The sequence below is a fragment of the Rhincodon typus genome, chromosome 2 (genome assembly GCF_021869965.1).
Source record: "Rhincodon typus isolate 14 chromosome 2, sRhiTyp1.1, whole genome shotgun sequence".
NCBI classification, from domain to species: Eukaryota; Metazoa; Chordata; class Chondrichthyes; order Orectolobiformes; family Rhincodontidae; genus Rhincodon; species Rhincodon typus.
In genome coordinates, this window is record NC_063333.1 from 32,328,876 (window position 1) to 32,348,041 (window position 19,166).

At 41.4% G+C, this 19,166-nt stretch overlaps 1 protein-coding gene across 3 annotated transcripts in view; it reads right to left on the bottom strand.

The window, feature by feature from the left end:
- The window catches only part of jcada (junctional cadherin 5 associated a), a 175,816-nt gene that overhangs the window by 101,088 nt on the left and 55,562 nt on the right, over nt 1-19,166 (bottom strand). For 2 of the 3 annotated variants that reach the window (XM_048618521.1, XM_048618527.1), the window contains exon 2: nt 5,138-5,232. The exons of the other annotated variant lie outside the window; for it this stretch is intronic. The gene's annotated coding sequence lies outside the window, so the exon portion shown is untranslated. The remainder of the gene's footprint in view (nt 1-5,137; nt 5,233-19,166) is intronic. 3 annotated transcript variants of the gene reach the window in all.

The following is a 19,166-nucleotide window of genomic DNA, read 5'->3' on the forward strand; positions in this document are numbered from 1 at the left end:
CTCGGTGCGGAGCGAGGTGACCAGGGGATCGATGTGGAGCGAGGTGACCAGGGGATCGGTGTGGAGCACGGTGACCAGGAGCTCGGTGCGGAGTGTGGTGACCAGGAGCTTGGTGCGGAGTGTGGTGACCAGGGGCTCGGTGTGGAGCGAGGTGACCAGGAGCTCGGTGCGGAGTGTGATGACCAGGAGCTCGGTGACCAGGGGCTCCATGCGGAGCGAGGTGACTGGGGATCGGTGTGGAGCGCGGTGACCAGGAGCTCGGTGCGGAGTGTGGTGACCAGGGGCTCGATGCGGAGCGAGGTGACCAGGGGCTCGGTGCGGAGCGTGGTGACCAGGGGCTCAGTGTAGAGTGTGGAGGCCCCCCCCCCCCCCCCCGCAACAAATGCTGGTCTAAAGACAATGATGTCTATCTTTTGAACTTTGCTCCTTGTTTTTCTGACCAATGGTTATACTGTGTATAGCTGTGATGCAACATTTTTTTCTTCGTTTTTCTGTTCGGTAACTAAGGATTTTATCTAGATACCTTTGTACATAAGATGGGGCTGTAAGTGGCGACTTATAAACTTTTCACTGTACTCATTTTAGTACATGTGACAATAAAACCAATTCAATTCAAAAGCATCGCACTGCAAGCCCAACTGACAGTCCTAAAATGGTTACCTGTTATATTTTCACACATTCAAGTTAAGGCAATAAATGTTGTCCATTTCCAGAATATCGAATGTGGATACTGTGTTGTGAGTTTTGCAGGCACAGTCTGATCAGATACAGTCAGTACCATGCTTGTAGTGAACAGCTGAAGGATATGCTGTTTGATATCATCTGCCAACCTCTGATCTGTACAACCTATCTGACATCACATAGCGTCGTAGAGCCATAAAGATGCATGGTGTGGAAACAGACCCTTCGGTCCAACTTGTCTGTGCCAACCAGATGTCTTAAACTGATGTAGTCCCGTTTTCCAGCATTTGGCCCATATTCCTCTCAACCCTTTCTATTCATGCACCCATCCAGATGCCTTTTAAATGTAGTAATTGCTCTCGCCTTCACTATCTTATCTGTCAGCTTCCTCCATACATGCACCACCCTCTGCATGAGAAAAGTTGCTTTCCCCTCTCACCTTAAACCTATATCCTCTAGTTTGGACTCCCCTACCCTGGGAAAAAGACCTTGGCTGTTCACCCTATTCATACCCCTCATGATTTTATAAATCTCTATGAGATCTCCCCTCAGCCTCTGATGCTCCATGGAAAAATGCCCCGGCCTATCAGTCTCTCCCTATAGCTCAAATCCTCCAATCCTGGCAACATCCTTGTAAATCTTTCAAGTTTAACAACATTGTTCCTATAGCAGGAAGACCAGAATTGAACACAGTATTCTAAAAGTAGCCTTACCAATGACCTGTACATGTGCAACTTGACCTCCCAACTCCTACACTCAGTGCTCTGACCAGTGAAGGCAAGCATGCCGAACACCTTCTTCACCATCCTGTCTACCTGTGACTCCACTTTCAAGGAATTATGCACCTGCACCCCTGTCCTGATTTGCCTTTCCAAAATGCAGCACCTCATATGTATCTAAATTAAACTCCATCTGCCACTCCTCAGCCCACTGGCCCATCTGCTCAAGATCCCATTGTACTCTGAGATAAACTTCTTCACTGTCCATCAATTTTGGTGGACCAGGACAAGTCACAAACTTTATCTGTGTTTTGCACACCCTTGGTCAGCAGAGGTGCTTTGCCTATTTTAAATATCTTCTCTGCAGCAACAGTTGTGATTTGTGTTATGTGACTCTGTTTTTGGGATTAAGGGGGTATTGTTTTCATTCTATCTTATAGTTTAGATTTTAATTAGTGTTTGCCACTTGTTTAAAGATAAGTTTTTTGTGCTGTAATGAACAGATTATTCATTAAAGAAGTCTGGTAAATGTCTATTTTAATTATTTTAATTCACGTGTTCGAATGTGCTATGATACAACTCTGGGGCAATTGGAACTTAAAACCAAACCTTCTGTCCCAGAGGCAGAGACATCACCACTGCGCTACAAGACCCTTATAGATTTCAAATCCATTGTCTTAACCACTCGGCCATGATTACAAATCCTTAAAGAAACTTGTATTCTGGGTCAAGAAAAAGTATCAATTGGCCATTTGGGTGATTGAATCAACATGTTTATAACACATCATTCAAGTTCAGAGGAAGATCACTATTTAGGTGTTATGTTTAAACCAGACCTTGGAAATTCTTGATACATTGGTTGGTGAGCTAACTCTAACCAGCAATCTCTTTCCTGGGAAGGGCTGATCATAATACCATTGAATTTCATGTTAAAGATTGAAATTGACAGACTTCAATCACAATATACTCTTAATCTAAAACATTATCAATTACATAGGTATGAGGGGAGAACTGACCAAGTTTGAATGGGTAAATTGACTAACACCATACTTCAGCAAACAAACTGTGTGAAAGATTTGAAGAGGCTATTCAAAATAATCAAAACAAATTCCAATGTAATGTATCCCACAGTGCAGCGATGGATGCTGACCCTCAGCAGTATTTGGTTGCCTTAGCTTTCAAAGTTTCACTAGATGTTGTGATTTTTCATTTCCCTCAGTGGGGTAGGTAAAATGCCTCTCATTAGAGCTGCCACAGTGTTAGATACTCTGGAAGAATGTGGAGATCAAAGGAATTAAATGCATTAGCATTCAGCTAATCTCTCCAGGCTCCATAAGATATTCAGTCCAAGATGCAAGGAAACAAGAAAGGGTAAGTATAACACCATTAGCACAGGCTCACACTCCAACTGCAAGTGAAAAAGCCACCTTGAGACTAGCATTGAAAATTAATCCTGATTATCAAAAACATCCATTTAATTAGACCATCAGTGAAAAGTAGTGCTGCATTTCTGGCAATCAGTTCCCATGATTTCACCCCTTCGTTAGCAGACACTTATATCTAATTTTGGAACCGACAATTTACCAAAGTGAAACACTGTTTGCTACACTTTAAAAATGAAAGCAATACAGTATATCACAATCAATAAGAGTTCTTATGACATTAAAGAAAGTTGCAAGTAAACAGGAAATATTCATATAATAATATTTTTACTATTTACAAATATCACCATTGCAATTATCTTACTAATGAACACATTTATGTTGGTATTGATTTTAAACCTCACCCCAATCTTATGGATAAGAGAGAATTCATGGGGGTGTTGGGGGGATAACAGTATCAGATTGGGCAACTCAACCACATTCCCACTCAACACAATGTTTACAATAAAAACCGAAAGAACTGCGGATGCTGTGAATCAGGAACAAAAACAAAGTTGCTGGAAAAGCTCAGCAGGTCTGGCAGCACCTGTGAAGGAAAAAACAAAGTTAACGTTTCGGGTCCAGTGACCCTTCCTCAAAACTGGACCCGAAACGTTAACTCTGTTTTCTCCTTCACAGATGCTGCCAGACCTGCTGAGCTTTTGCAGCAACTTTTGATTTTGTTACTGTGACAATGTTTACAAATGGCGATTCAGGCCCCAGACAAGGCTTTTGCTAAAGGCAAGCAGGGTCTATATAACATGCAGAAGTTGCAGTGATTTTGTGGTCTCCTGTTTGCCAGGCAGCCAATCGGAGCAGCTGGCAGTCATGTGGTGGTCTAAATGGAATCAAGTGATCTCCTGTCATTTGTGTGCCCAATCTGTTTGGGTTCTTCGCCTCTTATTCAGCTCCCCAGCACTGTCCCACCTCTCCATTAATACTGGGATCCTTAAGTTAGATTGCAGTAAAAAATCCCATCTTAGATCTTACATTTGACGTTGGTGAAAGGTAATATAAGAGTAGTTCTGATTCAGTAATACTGTCTATCAAGAAGGGGAGGGTGGCTGGTGAGGGTTTTGTAATGAACTGTCCCAAACAAATGTGCCAAGCCTGTTTAGTTTCTTTTAACAGCCACAAGCCCTTTTTTTGAAGAATTGGCAGATCATTCAGCAAGTTATACATAATTGTTCTGCTATAAAGAGCTAGGAACTAATAAGCTGGGAGCTAAGAATTAATCGTTACACTAGGCCACATTTATAGCTGCACTAGAGAGTCATTGATGTTTGTCAGCACCAGGCTAAACCTGCTCTTTTGTACAAGGAGCAGTGTGGCAAATATTAAGCACTCTCACCTTCCCAAGTTTAAAGTGTGATTATTTCAAACATCTGGGAACGAAAGCCAACCAGAACATGTAGGACACAGCCTATAAACCCAATGTGAAAGCTTCAAAATATGCTTTGGTCTTATGGTCATTGCAGCACAATACTTCCATTTAGTTAATTGTTCATCTGATGAGAAACAGGAACAAAAGAGATCAACAAATGAGTTGAGTAAGGGAGTCACATACAAAATGTAATCAGCTACAAAAATGTGTATCTAAATTTATCTAATTTCTTAAGCACAGGGATGTCAAATGAATGCTGTGTCACATGCTTGCTACTTTTAAAGACCTGACTCGTCTTAAAGTAAACTCACAGACTTCCCTGAAACTTTGCATTTTTTTTCAATTTAAAAATGTCTTCTGGTTATTTGATTGGCCCTACTACGTACCTCACGTTTTTAGAAAATATCTCAAACATACCCTTACATTTTGTTTATGTAAAAAAAATCATAAAGCTTCACTGCTTCAGTCTAGCTGATGAACCAGACACAGCTGTTTGACTGACTCCCAGTCACAGTGGCTTCCTGCAACCTATTTACAAACACGAGCTTCTGAATCAGGCAGCTCCACCTGTACTGAAGCTTGGCACCTTATCCAAAAGCAGGTGACCCTTTAGAAAGGGACTGATGACAGAACCACATGGATTTTTCTTAATGGTTCATATGCAAAATGATCCACAGGCTGATTCAAGGAATGTATAATAAAAGGCCATAGCAAAAACATTCAGCACTTAGTTCCAGAAAGTACCAATACATTGTCATCTGTCTCTTAGCACATCCAGCACTTATAAGTCTGTGCAGCTGACCAGAGTTCATTAGTCTATGACCATCCAGAATTGTTAAGAATCCTTGACTGTTAGTATCAACCATGGCATCTCAATGTTTTGACAGCCAGAGACAGCCAGCTCAGTACCAGCTTCTTTCCCACTGACCTACCTTTTCCTCCACATGACTGTAGCCTGTGCATAAACTTCCAGCAGTCTTCTTTCCCTTGTTTTAAAAAAAAATCCGCAGTGACTACGGTAGGATTTCTGTAAGAGGAGAAAAATACTCCGTGAAGATTACGAAGAGCCAGGAGGTCAAAAGGAACCATCTGTTGAACCTAGAGCAGTTCAGTAACTCAGTGCACGAAAGGGGAAAAGAGGACAACAGCAAAGCAAATGACCGCAGAGAGAAGCATGGCCCAGGGAAAATGCTTTGTCTGAACAAAATACAAGAGAACAATTGTTTCCTACTGGTTTGAACAGACCCTCACTCTTCAAGGTTAATTGGCATGGATTCTGGCCAATGTCATTAGAACGGCATTACAGCAGTAGGACCTCACAATGTGTATATGACGAGCAAAGTATTGTCAGGAAGCAGCCAGAACTACTTGTTCAGCACAAAATATAAATGAACCTTTGGCTAAAATACAGTCATGTGCAGGCACTGAGAAGTTTTTCAGAAAGAGCTTCAGAAAGTTATAAACAGCGTATAGCCACCTGTGCAACAACTTCTCAGTGCCTGTACATGACTGTATTTTAGCCAAAGGTTCCTTTATTTTTGTACATGTAGATTTCCACATACATTCAGAAGCAATCAAATACACAAAAAAACTTGCTGTTTTTTATTACTCATTCTGGTGTTGCCAACACAGACCAGTTCTGGGTTAATTTAGTCAGGGTGTGCCTTAATCCATGAACAAACCAAGGTATAAAAATAATCTGGAATCAAAATACACCCTAATCATCTCCTTTTCATATCTGTCTGTGTTGTTGCCAAAACAAGGCTTGGAGCTGTTCTTAAGAACCGGTGTGAAGGAGCTGATGTAAAATATACACTTAAGTAGGAAGCATCAAACAACGTTAATACAGACACCTTGGGTGGAATCTTCTCCCCTTAGAAGATGCTCAGCATCAGGACCATACAGGAGTCTTGATTCCAATGGTGTCCAAATGCCAACCATTTGTGTGATTAATTGATATTCCACCTCTGGGAGTCACAGCCAATTATAGGCTGACGAGAGTGCCAACTGAGAGATGAGGAGAGGAGGGTACTGCTGATGTAGGTGGGGAACTGCGAGGGCATTTCAAGATGGTGCTGTCCTCTGAAGATTTCTTCAGTTATTAAAACTTTTGGTGATGGCCATAGCTGCAACAAGGTGTCGGTGTGGAGGGGAACTCAACTACCCAAGACCTCGACCCATGGCTGCAGCCTTCTTTCATTCATGGCTGTTGGAGCTAGGGTACAACAGGAACTAAAAGAGTCCTTTACTGATTGAATTGTCCTGTTGTTTTCTTTGCAGTTAAGTTCATCCTTAGAAGCCTCATGGAAAGAGATAGACAGACAGACAAAGGATTCCTCAACCAAGATGTGAACTACAGGCTTTATTAAATGATTGCAATTTTAGTTTTAATTTCATTCAATGTTTGTAGAGACCAAATATAAATGGAATAAAGAATCCCTGCTTCATAATCTTTGTGCACTCCTTATGTTTAAATCTCACGTGATGCATGTTTCTTTGTTTCAGTGTTAGGAGTTGGCTGGATTCCTCAGCACAGGCATCAAGTCATGGTGAATGAGGTCTAAAGGTGCCTGGCCAAGATGGAGCAGATACTGCAGAAGCTGAAACTGGTAATGTCTGTGAGGGAGGCTCCAGCTGCCTTTGGTACCTTATGAGTGAGATTCAAACCAGACCCAGAGAGGTAGATCTAGGTATTTATCAGATCAGTGCAATCCATTCTTATGCTCTTGCTTCCTTCAGTCAGCCAAACCCCTCAAACCTTTCGAAGTTGAGTAACCATTAGATTCACTAAATTAAAACCACTAAAATCACTAATAATTACCACAAATTGCTGATGAGTTCTGCTTTCATGAACTCTCAGCTTTTATCTCAGCTCCTTCCCTCCATCAAGAAGTGGGGATGTTTATCAATGATTGCAGAATGTTTCGCACCTTTCATATTCCTCCGATACTGAAGCAGTCCATGTTCAAATGCAACAAGATCTGGACAATATCCAGGCTGGGCTGAAAAGCGGCATGTACCATCACGTCACACAAATGCCAGGCTATGTCCATCTCTAATAAGAGTCAATCTAACCACTGCCCCTTGACATTTAATGGGGTTACCATCACTGAATGCCCCACTGTCAACATTTTGAGCATTACTCAATGAGATTCACCACATAAACACAGTGGCTACAAGATGCCAGGAATACTCCAGTGAGTAACTCAAACCTAACTCCACACAACCTGTCCACTGTGTGCAAGGCACAAGTCAGGATTGTGATGGAATACTCCCCACTTGCCTAGATGAGTGAAGCTCCAACAATACTCAAGAAGCTTGACACCATCCAGGACAAAGCAACCTGTTGGATTGGCACCTCAACCATAAATATCTACTCTCCACCCCACCAATGCTCAGTAGCAGCCGTGTGTACCACCGACAAAGATGCACTGCGGTAATTCACCAAAGATCTTTAAACAGCACCTTCCAAACCCATGACCATTACCATATGGGATAAGAACAGCAGATACAATGAGAATAGCACCACCTGCAATTTCCTCTCAAAGCCACTCACCACTCTGAATTGGAAATATATCACTATTCCTTGAGAGTAATTTGGTTAAAAACCTGGAACTCTCTTCCTAACGGCATTGTAGGTCTACCTACAGCATATGGACAGCTGAGATTCAAGAAGGCAGCTCACCACCACCTTCTCAAGGGCAACTAGTGACAGACAATAAATGCTGGCCCAACCAGAGACACTCAAGTCCCAGGAGTGAATAAAATAAAGTAAATTTGAAAGCTACCTGAATTATAATGTGGGCCGCCTTGATTTGAGGTGTTGCACTATAACTATGAGCCTCTAGGATAATTGACAACTAAAAACACTGATGAGTAACAATGTGTCCACATGCTTAACTGCAATTTGTTCTTCAAAGAAAAGTTTGTCTAATGCTGTTCCATAATACTCCTGTGAGGCACCTTGGCTCCGTTCTTTTCTTCTTAGGCAAACAAAAAAATACAAAATAGACTTGCTTCCCCTCTGGTGGGATGTGTTTGAAGATGTTCGAAGAACTCCAATATGTGATCCGTATACTCTGTCACATGCAGGATTGGTGGTGCTTGGAGGATCATGTAGGTGAGTTGTTTAGAAGTTTGAGTTCTTGAACCTGTTTCTAGGCCAAAGAAACTGCCATCAATTTTCAGTATGAAAGAGGGTTGAAAATCTAGGTGGCCAAGGAGAGTGATGAAAGAAGCCTCTGACTCATTGACTACATCTCTGCATTATCCTGATAAAGTCCCTTGAGGTATTTGTTGTCTTCTTGAATGTACCATCTCCATTTTGTTCAGTCACAAGCCCGGATCTTTCGTAAGCTTTTGAGGATGATTTGACTCCTTGTTGGGTGCTTTGAGGACATCCCTAAAGGTTTTCTGCTATCCTCCTGGGAGTCCCCTGTTTTGACCAAGTTTGGAGCATAGCAGTTGCTTTGGGAGCCTGATGTCAGACACGTGAATGTTTATGTTCAACAGAGCTGCTTTTGAGTGATTAGCAATTCAACACTGAACATATTAGTTTGAAGATTCCGCTATGTTAATAGGTTTATTACAGCTAACTTGCTATAACAATGCAAGTTGAGGTCGTTAACGACACTCATAGTTATGAAAATTATCAGAATGAAGTCCCTTGGCAAAATGTCAAAGAAAGTTTTCTGATGGCATGTGAAGTAGATTTCTAAATGGTATCATATGAAGACCACCCAACAATGTTAAGACAGCTCCATGGCAACAAAATGTTCTCGGAATGAGGTAGTTTAATTAAGCCGTCTTGTTGAAAGCATCTTACAAGGCTTAAAATTTGTCCTTCTGAGTGCTCTGGAATGATGCAAGGTTTTATATTCAAGTATACACAGTGAGTGACCTTGTCAGCTGTCAGTTGCTTGGATAAAACCTGAGTCCCCATAGTTGGCTGATGCAGTCAGATATAAAAAGCTGGAAGGTACCTTTTCGCACCTTGAAACCAGTGTCTGAGATTCATTTACCTCCTCCCTCCCCAGTATCCAAGAACCCAAACATACCTTCCAGGTGAAGCAACACTTCACCTGCACTTCCCAGAATCTAGTCTACTGCACTCGCTGCTCACAATGTGGTCTCCTCTACACTGTGGAAACAAAGTGTAGACTTGGCGACCGCTTGACAGAACATCTACATTCTGCTCGCAAAAAAGACCCTGAACTACCTGTTGCCTGCCACTTTAACACATAACAGTGCTCCCTGGCCAACATCTCTGTCTCTGGCTTGCTGCAGTGTTCCAGTGAAGACCAACGCAAGCCCACCTCTCTTTTTCTGCATATGAACTGACGTTTTCCCAGCCACTATCAGTTCTGAGGAAGGGTCACCGGACCCAAAACGTTAACTCTGTTTTTCCATTCTCAGATGCTGCCAGACCTACTGAGCTTTTCCAGCAATTTTGTTTTCTTTCCTGATTTATAGCATCCGCAGTTCTTTCAGTTTTTATCTGAGATTCTTGAGACTTCTATACACAAGAGGTTTATACAGAATTTCCCCAGTTGGTTGCAATTGCTGTAGGTTCATTTGCAACAGTAACTCTGGGGGCAAATTGGAAAAAGGTGCAGTTGGGTGCAATCAGAGCTGGCTGTGTACCTCCGAGCTTGGATAAGATGTTTCGAAAGTTCAACAGTGAAGTAGTCCTTAAATTTTCTATTTGTATTGATAGCCATAAAAATGAGGAGAAGAAGCAACATAAACTAAATTGTACAAATCAAAGGGAAAAGAGAAGCTGCTGGACCTGGAGGTTCATGTACATAAATAATGGAAAGTGGCAGAACAGGTTAATAACGCTGCATTGAAACAAATGAAATTCTGGTTGTTATAAACAGAAACATAGGGTTGGATTTTTACATCCCCAAAATGTCAGGAACAGGTGCTGCAATCAGCAAATTGGAGGCCGCTTTGAATTTTCCCTCAATAAGAGCCTAACATGAACTTCCCATAGTCAGGAAGAAATTCGTGTTAGCTTCAGATTGTGACCGCTCACACATGGTCAAGGATATCGGTTCACTATTGACAAGCCTAAGGGAAACCTAACATTCCATAACATTTTCATTAGGTTGGCTGGGTTTTGGAAACCGTTGGAAAATTCACCAGCTAAGTGAATTTGGAAACATGAGGGAAACCAGGTGAGGAGTTGGGAATATTCTGACAAGTAAATGTAAATGTTTTGATAACTTCAAATGTGTAAATTGCTTTTGGCACTTAACAGGGCAAAACAAGAATGCCTTGCAAATGATCACAAGAATTTATACTAGAGGAGAAAGGGATGTTGAATCATTGACATGTTGACTCAGAGTAGGTGTTGCCATGGTCAAAGCAATAGGGAACTACAGGGAACTACAGGCAGGTCTGGATCCTGGCAATTCAAAAAAATGCTCAAGCCTCCAACATATTCTTTTTATTTGTCGAGTACAAATGAATATATGTTGCTTCTAACAAGTATACATGAGGCATGTTTTGAGTTCAGTTAACAGTTTTAAATTTTTTGTTAGTACAGCTAGTTGCACACTCAGGATTGTTTAGCAAGGGATGCCTGAATCATGGAATCAAATGGTGGAAGTTTTGTTTTGGGATTTGCATGCACAGGCTGTTTTGGCATGGTCTGCTCTTTGCTTATTACAGGCAAATGAAAGAACATGTTACATAATTTGATCAGCCATTCATTTCGCTATACTGCATTGGCACTGAAATTCATAGATGATGTTGCTCAATTGCTTGTTAGGCACAACAGAATTACAGCAGCCTCCTATTCATGGAAACTACATAAGTAGAGTCCCTGCTTAGTAGCAAAAGGCCTATTGTTAGATATGATTTGTGATTGGGCAGAACTTCCACTAAGAGCTACACTAACAACCAGCTTAAGATGATCATTAAGGCTTGAATGTGGCTCACTTCATTGTCAGGTGAAGTAAAGGGAAGCACACAGGTACAGAATTTATAGGCAGAGAGATCACTGCAAGATAATTCCAGGTAATTAAGAGTGTTAAAAGATAAGTACAAACAGTGCGAGTGAAATGTCGACAGGCTGAATAACAAGTCTTTGCAGTGATCAAAAGTGTCAGGTGGTGTGAGTAAAGTGTCACCAGCTGAATAACAAAGGAAGGGATGACCCATGATCTGATTGATTGAGGCAGAGAGATAATTACATAAAATCAAAAATAAGGTGGTGCTAGAGACAAACCAAATGGCTGGAATAATATGACATGGTATAAGAGTCACATAACGAGGGTCTAACCAAAGTAACAATTAATCCAAAACTGTCTCTAGCACCATTTTTTTTTTATTTTTTGTAATTATCTCTCTGCCTTAACTAATTGGATTATAGGTCATCCCTTCACTTGCTATTCAGCTGTTGACACTTTACTCACACCATTTGACACTTTCGATCACTTGCAGAGATTTGTTGCTCAGCCTGTCGACATTCCACTCACACTATTTGTACTTATCTGTTGACACTCATGATTACCGAGCATTATATTGCAATGATCTCACTGCCTATAAATTCTGTGCCTGTGGACTTCCCTCCACTGCACCTGATGAAGGAGCAGTGCTCCAAAAGCTTGTGATTTCAAATAAACCTTTTGGACTATAACCTGGTGTTGTGTGACTTCTGACTTCAAATAAAAGGAATGTGTACAATCATTATGTATTTTTTGCACAACTCAGAAGCTTGTGGCATATATAGTATTTGATTACTTTTGCCATGGAAATGCCTTAATCAATCAGAATGGATTTTTCACCCAGTCAGCATTACTTCTCTGTAGTATAACTTACAACTGTTTGATATTTGGCATTTTTGAATTTGTCTTGATGAGTGGAAGATGAAGAGTTTCAGTAATATATCTCTCTTTTCAGCAATACTCAAACTCAGTACAACCAAGTGGAAGTTTCTGGATAGAATCCCTACAATGTAGAAAGAAGCCATTCAGCCCACTGAGTCTGCACCAACCTTCTGAAGAGTATTCCACCCAGTCCAACCCCTCCACCCAATCTCCACAGTTCCTATGGCTAATCCACCTAGCCTGCACATCACTATGGGGCAATCCACCTAAGCTGCATATCTTTGGACTGTGGAGGAAACCAGAGCACCCAATAGGCACAGGGAAAACATGCAAACTTCACAGACAGTCACCCAAGGCTAGAATTGAACCTGGGTCCTTGACAGTGTGAGGCAGCAGTGCTGACCACTAAGCCACCCTGCTGCCCCTGACATTGCCATTAAAGAAAGAAGGAAGATAGGAAATTGAGAAGTACAGGCCAGTTGGACTGACGTCAGTCATCATGAAATGCTGGAATCTATTGTCAACGATGCCTTGCACAGCCTTTAGAAAATCATTGCATGATTAGATAAAGTCAATGTGAGTTTCTGAAAGGGAAATTGTGTTTGACAAATGTATTTGAGTTTTTTAGAGAATTTATCTAATAATGTAATTAATGGGGAACCAGAAGATGTGGAATATCTAGATTTCCAAAAAGCATTTGATAAGGTTACACAAAAAAGGGAAATTGGCAAGGTAAGGGCTCTTGGATTTGAAGGCAATATATTGACATGGATTGAGAATTGGTTAATGAACAGGAAACAAAGAGTAAGCATAAATGAGCATTTCCAAATTGATAGGCTATGCCTCATGGAAGATCCATGATGGGACCCTGGCTATTTACAATCTATATTAATGACTTAAACAAGGGCCAACGCTCACACCCATCAAACAAAACAATATCCACCCACTCTGACATTTCTGAGATTTCTAATCTCCTGATGGAGGATTCTTTAGAACTGACTCAGTGTAGAAATCCTTGGAGGGAGCAGCTCGGAGAATCTGCACAGAAGCTATGTCCCATTTTGATGGTGCTTGCTTCCATATTCCAGTAAGCAAAGACTTTAAATGTCCAAAAGCTTTCTTGAGGAGTTACAGAGAGATAGTAAGTTTGCAAGGAGCTAGGGCACGTTAAGTAAGTAGTCCCGCCAGACTGTGCAGACTCTGGCAGAGTCAGGAGCCGAGGCTACATCTGTCAGGTTTGTCACATTCTTCAGGTGGAACTAGGCCAAAGATATTTTGGCTTCTTTCTCTGTGCAGCATAATTCACAGTTGTTAAACCCTTGGTACAGGCCAAAGGCATGCAATACACTAGTTGACAGCAGATGGTGGGGCATTTAGAAATCTAAAGAATCAAACCAGCTCATGGGATCTGGAGGACACATTATATATTTATATATATATGAAACAGCAGTGAAAATGAAATCAAAGCTCATCTCAGGATTCATATGGTGGTAATAAAGGTGATTAATCTTCCTACATGCTGTGTATAATCTGATCCTTTTGATTCAACTACCACCATGCTGCTGTACTTGATTGAACTTATACTTTCTTGATAGATTCCAAATAAGTCATAAACTGAAATAGTGTTTAAAGTGTCATCTGATCCCTGATATTAGATGACAGCCTCCAGCTTCATGCCCAGTATAACTTGTTCCATTGAAAATTGCTGTTCATTTATTCAGTACTATTAATACTTTTAGGACCATTTTTAGATTTCCACACTGTCAGCAGAATGATTATCACAAAGAGTCTCACTTGCAGATCTACTAGGAGTAATTACAGGGATTACATAATGTATGAAATGTATCTGTGTGCTTAATTCAAAAAGGATTGTGTATTTAAAATATTCTCCAAAGATAAAACAACTGTGATTTAACTTATACATCATCGCTAGAATAGAGAGAATTCAAAATGAAATTACATTTTTCATTCCCTCCCTTATTATTATCAAGGCCTCTGAGAAAGTTTTATTTATGATGATGAAGGTTAGAAATTCCTTTCTTCACTGCAGATGTATCCCTTCTGTTCCTCCCCCAGCATGCAGCTTGTAGGATCTTTTTATATGAGCCAAATTCATTAAAGGAAGCAAATCTGAGGACAGGACACACACAGAGAATATTGTTCGTATATATTAGTCTCTCAGTTTAAATTACAACTTGTTGAAGATATCAAATACACAGGGTGGAATTTTCAACTCTTAGCCCTGCTGTAAGGACAGGCCCAGTTGCAAGTTGGAAACACAAATGGCGAAACCAGAGCATTGTCAGTCTAGAATCATAAAATGCTTATATTGTGGAAGCAGGCCATTCGGCCCAGTGAGTCCACATCGCCCCTACGAAGAGCATCCCAACCCCCCAACCCTATGTCTGTAACCCTGCATTTCCCATGGCTAATCCACCCAGCCTGCACACCCCTGGACACTATGACCAATTTAGCACAGCCAATCTAGCTAAAATGCATATCTTTGGACTGTGGGAGGAAACTGGAGAACGTGGGGGAAACCCACACAGACCCGGGGGTGGGGGGGAGCGGGGAGGAGGGTGGTGAATGTGCAAACTACACACAGACAGTCACCCAAGGGTGGAATCAAAGCTGGGTCACTAACACTGTGAAGCAGCAGGGCTAACCACTGAGCTACCATGCTGCCCAATTCTGTCTCCATGTTCGTTCATCAATCAAGAGACCAGGCCAGGTGACCCACTAGATCTGTTGAAGGAAGGATTTCTAATCAAAAGGGATCCCAGCCTTGATGAGAAAGACTGAAGTTTACAAGGATTTCTGATGCTTCAGCAGCCAAAGGAATGGAAAGGAGAGGTAGGAAGGCTGCTCTGCTTTCCCTCTTACCTGGAGTTAATGCAAAGTTCTGAGGAGAGGCGATACTTCTGAAGGACAGGAAGAAGAGAGCAGCCTCTCTACCTGATCAGGTGTGGGTGATAGAAGCTGAGGAGATCAGTAGCAGCAGTATGGCCCTTCCCACCTGGAAAGGTTGCATCCAGGATCCAAGGTATTTCACATTCAAAGCATTGCATTTGTTTACTCTGTTTAAGGATAGAAGAAAATCTGGGATGAGGAATAGCCATAAGGGTCATCAGGTGAGCTGTCTCCGGAGCTCATTGGCAATGTTTTATCCCCATTATGGGCAGGACCTGAGGCAGACATGAAGGTAATTTCATGTTGCCAGTTAGTGTGCCTGTTTACTAGCACTGTCCACCTTTACTGGTGTCTGGAATGAGGCAGAATCAGGACTTCAGAGGGTAAATTAAAGCAATTCAATAATCCAGCTGGAAAATTCCAGTTAGCTTGTGCGTCCCATGCAGTGGCAGGTGCTTTGCAGCTACCTCAATGCAGTGGTGGAGTAGGAGTTCAGATTGACTTAGTGGCATTTCCCATTCCACTTACTTAGCCACACCTGCAACTGTTGGCTGCCCTGTGCAGGGAATCCCTCTCCAAAATGGTGGTCTGGCAGCTCTGGACATATTCCTTAAAAGTGTTCCAAGTGCTGAGATGGTTCTTCAAGATGATGGCACCCTCTTTCTCTCTCTTACCTGCAATGGAAGGCTACAGTTGCTTCCTGCTTTAAGGGGCATCTACTTTCCTGCCAGTTTTGAGAGTCCACTCTCATTTCTTGACCAATTCAGGGAAAATCATCATCAGGTGACTTCTCCAACCACCATACAGGTTGAAACTTTGATTTGATCTCAATGTCAGTACTCTGATCCAGAATGCAACATCCTACCCAATGGCTAGGAATTTCCTTGCTGTTGCCCCTTCCTCTTCCTGCATGGCCTCGCAGTATATACATCTATTCTATCATGTTGTGCTATATCATATCGTTAGCATGTCATCACTGTATCATGGCATGTGACCTGAAAGTATAAAATTCTCATGCTCTATCTTACCCTGAGAGCAGCTGAAGCATGACATGCTGCTGGTTGTATATTGTTCAACGCTGCTTTGTTGTAATCTAATGTCTATATAAATATTCTTGCATAAAAATTAATTTATAGTTAAAGGATTCTTCAACATCACAATATCCAATCCCAGTTTCTTATGCTATGAGGGATAACATTGCTGCATCAGGTAAAATCCTTCATAATAAAGATAAGGTACTGTGAATGCTGGAAATCTGAAACAAAGACAGATAAAATATCTTGGTGGAGGCAAAATCACATCATATCATGGAATTTCTTCCCCACCACTTATGAATTCCTTTGAGGAATATTGATTTCCTTTATGAATCCTGCTGGCAACTGAATAACTCTTGATCTCACTTTTTCTAAGCTATTTGGCAACTTTCAATTACAAGCCTCTCAGTTGTCTCTCAAGGTGAAAGCTGTGGTTTTGGACCCTACCAATATAGTTGATTAATTAAAGATGATTAGTAACAAAGCAACAAAAGAACTTCAATCTTCCATTTCTTGCAAAGGATTCCATTTATGCTCATAGGTAGTTAAATGATTTTTTTTAGAATATGAAAGGTGCTCATCTGGGACTATTCTGAAGGTTATTGTGTTCTACTTGTGCTTTTTTTTAAACTTAAGACAACAAATTAATCAAAAATATTCAGCTTTTCCAGCTGAGTGCCACTGTACTGTAAAGGAGATGGGCAACTGTAATGAACTTACCTGCAGAAACCCCACTTGTGATTCAATGAGGCAGCTAATAAATGTCTGAGACAGAGCTCTCCTGACTGACCAGCTGAAAGTCTTTGCTGGGGTGTTCATGAAACCAAAGCTAGAAACATGGCAAACTAGACAAGATCCTGCAGGTAGAAACTTGTAGAATGGGGCTGGGGCACATAGAGTATACAAAGCCAAGAAAACCACCCAAGCAGAACAGAAACAAACTGACTGGCTGGCTCAGGAGCTTAGAAAGAGAGGAACAATGTCATTAGCACAGCAGCTGCTTCAGTAACAGACTGTGGGATGCAGGTAATAGACAGGTCTGAAGAAGAGAACATCTTAAAGAAGTTGCTGAGATCCCAGGGTACAGTGTGCCAGTGATGAAAATAGCACATATCAAAAACCCGCATCTGGACTACAGACGCTGCCAACCTACTCTGATTTATTCATCTATTGCTCTGCTCATGAAATCCCACATCAATCAGGACAATCAGTAACCACAACAATTTCACATACTGTAGCACATCTGGCTTCTTCCTCTCCACACATCTCTGGCTAGCTTTGGCCACAGATGAGAAAAAGGAAAACTCACTGACAACCGTAGCGTCAATCTCCAAGTCAACTTATCTCGAGCTTTCAGGGGGCTGAGTGTCAGCACTGGTGGATTGCTTAAGCCATCGGACATGTTTTTGAAATGAACTCTCCACAGGCCTGCTAGCCGCCTCCTTACAGATACACATTCTGATTACAAATCAAAAGTACTTTAATGAGTCACATCCCGGGCTCCCTTTAATGACAGACATATCTGAATCATTTGCATCATAAGCAAAATAAGTAGCTTCAATGTATTAAATATTGAAAAGATTAGTTTTGCAGCCATTGACAAGAGCTGTTCAAAGACCATGAGAAAAGCTGTCTCTGATTTTGTTAATAACTTTCTGCTCTTGCAGACTGTTAATTAATATGCACAGACATAGTAAATCATTATAGTCATCCTTTACAAAAATTATGATAAAACACAACTGAAAGATTCTGCAAACGTTCCTGATCTAAAATGTACAACACTTCTGTGCTTACTTTAAATAGCAAAATATTGGCTGAAGTATAAATTACCCAGTAAATTTGTGAGGGCAAAGGATTACCATCCCAGCTACTGTAGCTTCAATTTGACAAGCCAATCCAGACTCACTCAAACTCCTGCCTGAACTTGCAGAAACGCCACAAATGCATGTGGGTAATCTGAATGCAGTTTGACTACTGGTTTCCTCTTACTTACTAAGAGCTCATCTCGAGCCCTGGCTGCCTGCTTGCTGTGCTTGGGTACGGTAATAAAACACTGCATGAAGCAACTTCTGAGCATGCTCTGTAGAGACAACCATTCATGAAGGGAACTGTGGCTGGATTTGCTGTTCTCACCAGCTTAGTCTCTCTGAAGCAGCGCAAAAGCTGACAGAAATGACATTTAGCTAATGGAATTTTCCTCTCCTCTCTGTACCTTTCATCCTTCACTCAAAATTAAAACAGTGCTTCCTCTGACAAGACTAATTGTGTGTTTTAACGTAACTCAGATCATTATCACATCTCAAAATACTTAAGGCACATGAAATAGCTTATTCAAGAGGATTAGAATTAAAATGCCACTCTGGGGCTATCTCATTTATTATAAACCAAGGGCTTTCAAGATTCAATACACATACAGAGAGGGGAACTTCAGAAATTGTGTTCACGATTTTAGATGGAGCCAATGTAAGAAATGAACCTGCATGTGCTGGGAATTGGAGTAAAGATCAGGCAGGACTCCCATTCCTATTTAGCCCTGAGGTAAGCTTCAGAAAGTCCAGCAGCGGAGACTGACTGATATCCCCACAGCAACATCACCTGCCTTCACCTCCACCTCTATCTCCAACCCACCGTCACTGGTACTGAAACCCTCATCAAAGTTTGCATCATTGTCTCAATGTGACCATCACCAATACCCTCTGTGCTGGCCTTCTAATCTGTCCTGCATCCAAAATTCACTTCCTTATAATTCTGCCACTTCAATTTCATCCTTTGTCTATTCTCAAACACTTAGGATTCCACACCCTCAACAACTTTCCAGGCTGGTTCCTCCTCTCTGTTTTCTTGTTCAGTAAAAAGTGCTGGAAGGGCACTTTGCTGTTTATGTAGTATCCAGCGACTTTGGGTGGAAACTAGGGAATTACGCTTCATGGTCAAATAGCCTGTTAAGATTCAGTAGAAAGGCTCACACTGTGAAGAAAGACCAATCAAGCAAGCTGCTGATGGGCTACCAATATCCAGGGAACTTTACACAAGCAAGGGCCAGTGTTTTAAGAAAAGAAAGACTTGTTTTATATAAAGGCTCCCCATGACTTCACAATGTACTAAACTGCATGATAATTTATAATGTGTAACCATTGTTGTTAGTGCAATCTTATGAACTTATTCCATAGCTGATGGAAGGA